Here is a 4,480-nt window from a genome sequence, read left to right on the forward strand (position 1 = left end):
AAAGTTCATGCAAAATCTGATTTATCGTTGGAGATAAAACAAAGGATTTCTTATTGGGTAGCCGATTCTAGGGGTTTCAAGACCCTATTTCTTCATTGAACCGCTTCCATATCTTATCTTCAAGCTAAAGGAATTGGTTTTGGAGGAACGTCTTTGAGTGTAAGACCTTAACTTCTAGAAATCGTTCTTGGTATGCAACTCACTCGAAACGCCAGCTTTCGATCTCGTGGGTAGTTTGTTCTACGACGTTTCAGCTCTCGATTCCTTCATCAAGTTTACTCAAATTCTTCCTCTGAAACTAGAGGAATCCTTAATTTGAAGGAAAAGAGAATGTAGATAGGAATTCGACTCTTATCCCCAATTTAATTTTGAAACCTATTTCCTTCAATTCGGCACGCTCTCGAGGTTATTTTTCTTCGTGGTCTTCTATGGAAGCATTCCTTGGAGGTGCAGAAACTGATTGGAATCATTTTTGCTTGACGAGTCATCATGTATCCTCGGATTGGATTTTCAAGTTTTTCTTGATGTTCCTCAATGGCGGATTGAATTGGGGGAATGGTTTCTAGGCACTTTCAGCACTCTATTCCTTCATAGAACTTGTGGGTAATCTTGTTGAGAAAATGTAGGAATAAGATTGAAGAGAAATGGTGGAGGATTGCTCTCGAATTTGGAAGAAATCTGAGAGTAGGAGACCCATAATCTAAACGCTCATTGATTTCGATTGAGGGATCAACCTTTCTCAATTCTTATTCCATATTGTTGCTCCTATTTCAGACTGTATAGAAGATGCTTAAACTGACATTGAGAGCTCCAGAATCTTCGTTAGAGATCGAACTTTTTGGATAATTTTTGTGAGATATCAACTCTGATCATAGCCTTACCGACCATGGCTTTGAATACTCGTCGTTGGATGTGATGATCCGTGCGTGTTCGTTCTAGATCATATCAAATTTTGGAGGAGATCCGACAGTTGAGATTTGAGTTCGAAGGATTTTGCTCGGATGGTCACGGTAGATGCTCTGATTCTAATTAGAGTGTCATTTCTGTAACTATCCATTCTTCCAGGGGTATTTTGGTAATATTCCACTTTTTGAATATTTTATAATTATTTTTCTCGAACAACATAATTTTTCTTCAAATTCTTAATTGCTTTTTTATCATTTTTCCCTTATTTTGAATCTTGAGATTCCTTCTAGATAAGAAATTACAAATCCGGAAAGATTCTTGACAATTGATAAAATGACTTTTTTTTTGCCCTCTTCATTTACTTTTTCCTTTCCAATCCTTTTCAAAAGGCAACTCTTTGAAATCACTTGTTAGGCATAGAGTGACTTGACTAAGTCCCTTGTTCTTGCTTAATACTTTAATTTTTTTCCTTTCTATCCTTGGGGTCTTTCATGAGTGACTTATTCTTATGGGAGCTAATTTCCTTCATTTTCGGGGTGTTACATATACATACTCATTACAAATACAAAATAAGAAGTAGATTCAAAAGAATAACAAAAACTAATAGATTAAAAACAGAGGTTAGTCTATGGCCCACACTCCAAAGTCCTCTCTCATCCACGACCAACTCTTAGTTACTTGAAAAAAAATGATAAACATGGAGTGAGTAAAACTTAGTAAGTAGCCTACTAGTAGGTTCTTAATGGCGACCTTAAGCTAGGATATTACTTCTTGTTATGTTTTCAGGATCTTATACTGATCTTGAAAACCTTCCCCTAAAATAACCTTCAATTTTCTCCCCATGAACACAATTTTCTCCTTATCTATCTTTTTTTAAACACTTTTGAAAGTTAAAGAGTAGTTTTGAAGCTTTTTTTTTTTTTTTTGAAAATTCAACAGTATTTTTTTAAAAAAAAAAATTATGAGTAATTTTTTTTAGATAAAGTGCAAATTTCAATGGTATTTTTATTAATTTAGCTTATAATTTAAAAAAAAAATACAAATTTTTGTTGATTAAGTTAATGTTAATTTTATTAAAATACATAACATCACATCAAAATTAATTTATTTGGAATAAAATTAAAACTAAAAAATCAATTTATTTTAAACTAAAAAAATTGATTAATTTTAAAACTAAAAAGTATACTTGGTTGGACTAAAATATCCCTTATCTCAACTATAAAGAATTTAATTCCAAGCTCCCTTCTAATAGACAAATGATTTATTAACCTCTATTGTAAGATTTCACTTCATCAATTTAAGTAGCGTTCAACTATAAATATCGAATGTTAAAGTATTCCTCGACAAAGTAAATCTGTTGAAACTGTCTATCAAAGGTGTTCCATAATAAGTTGTGGAGAAGTGTTTCCTTCAATTCTAATTTCAATTAAGGATGTCAATGACAAAAAAGTGCACGAGGCTAGAAGGTTTGTAGTGGAAGAAAATAACAAGAGTCATGGACTTTTTTCGTTTACAAGCTGTATCATGTGTCTTATTCATGGTTACTTAAATCTCATTGAATTGGTGCGCCTTTCACATCAGAGACATTTGTGCCTTAAATCTCTTTGCTTGCTGCAACATTTGCTTGACATAATTCGACCAAAGACGGTATGGACGACCTTAGCTAATTGTATTGGTCTCCAATCATGAAGTGTGACGTCGGATCTTTGTGCATACCATACTCATTAATTATAACATGGCAAGAAATTTTTTATGTTTTGACTGGGCATGACATATTCTATTGTTCTTATATATCTTTAGTTACCTGTGATTAAAGCAAAGAAGTATAGACATGGTTTCCAACCAACCCTTCCTTTATAGTTAGTTCGACGAATGGGTTTTTGTTATCATTTTATCGTTAACCCTTCCGCTCGATTTTGTGTTATGATATCATATAGGGAATCAGAAGCGACCTTACTTGGACAAAATTATATACCGTTTGATAATTATTGTTGATAACAAAGATAAATTGAATTATAAGCATTTTAAGTTCAAAAGTAACAAATTACTTGTACACTTTTACTTATAATCTTCATTTTCTTTATATAGCAATAAGGAAGGGAGGGATAGAAAAGATACTCATAATATCATTATGACTATGCCATATTTCATTAATTAAAGAGATTAATACACCCACAAACACACACACACATATTTCGAGAGAGAGAGAGAGAGAGGGCTTATTATAAGTAGGGATAGCATTCTAGTAGTTGTATTGCTACTTGGGGACAAGGAACTCGAGAACTTCTTTAAAAGATGAGAGCTTATAAGTAGGTGGCGATGGATATATCACATGCACAAAAAGAAAATTCTGCACCTTTGTAATAAAAGACCAAGGAATATCATCGTTATTTATAACTTCTATCACAATAATATAAATTCTGCAAGGACGATGTTCTCTAGTCATACTAACTAGACCGTTCACCACACGCTTGTAGATGACACGATGTTCACTATTCTCGTTATTCTTTTCAATTACGAACCTTCCTGCATTTTGCACTACTAGGATATTGACATCTTTAATTGGTACTAAAGCATCTAAAGGCAACCCTTCCACACTGCTCATTCTAACACCTTTGGTAAATTGTTCCAAGAGACATTGTTAGGCCGATTTTGTTCATGAATACTTAAGAATTTGATATTTATAGTTGTAGTTGAACGCTACTTAAATTGAGGAAGTGAAATCTTACAATAGTCTAATAAAGCGTTTGTCCATTAGAATAGGTTGGAATTAAATTCTTTATAGTTCGAGATAATAGTTGTATTATTTAAGTCATTGAGACTAGTGTTACTAGTACTTGTTAGTATATTTGAGTATAAATATTAAAACCATTAGTTATTAAATATTGTTTGAATTAAAGCGTTTATAATTCAAATGATCTTCATAACCTAATTCATAAAAAAATAAATAAAATAATTAGGAAGCATTTATGTGCTAGATCAAAATAAGATGCATAAAAAGAACTGGCAGTAATTACTTTATTACCTTTAATCTTAAAAGTAACTTAAAATATTGCTTGTGTGCCTCTTACAGTACTCTCAACAAATGGATCGCTTGATCTATTCTACTATACTTTACTTCCTCTTGATAACGGTGTGGTAATGACACAACTCATATTGCCGATAATCATCACTTACATCCAAAACCAGAGTATAACGGTCGACTATCGTCAAGGACCCATTCACCATTTCCATTTCTATCGTCAATGACCCATTCACCATTTCAATCATTTCTCTAAATTTTATGATGCTCTAGTGTTAGATTTCATTGGAATATTGCAGTAGTAAAGTCTTGAAATTTCTATATATCAAAACTGTTTAACACTTTCCAAATCTTGATTTTTGGTTGTTTGTGTTTTTTTTTTTTAATTATGTTAGCAATGAGCCAATTTAATCCATTCTTCCTTTTGGGTAATTTAATCTATTCTATTTATTAATTAATTTATTTATTTTTGCTATTGATAGACGTATCTTTATGAAACATATTAAATAAAACTAAATAATTGGTAAAGAGAGGATATGAGATATAACTTAC

The sequence above is a fragment of the Cucurbita maxima genome, unplaced genomic scaffold, assembly GCF_002738345.1.
Source record: "Cucurbita maxima cultivar Rimu unplaced genomic scaffold, Cmax_1.0 Cma_Scf00202, whole genome shotgun sequence".
Lineage (NCBI taxonomy): Eukaryota > Viridiplantae > Streptophyta > Magnoliopsida > Cucurbitales > Cucurbitaceae > Cucurbita > Cucurbita maxima.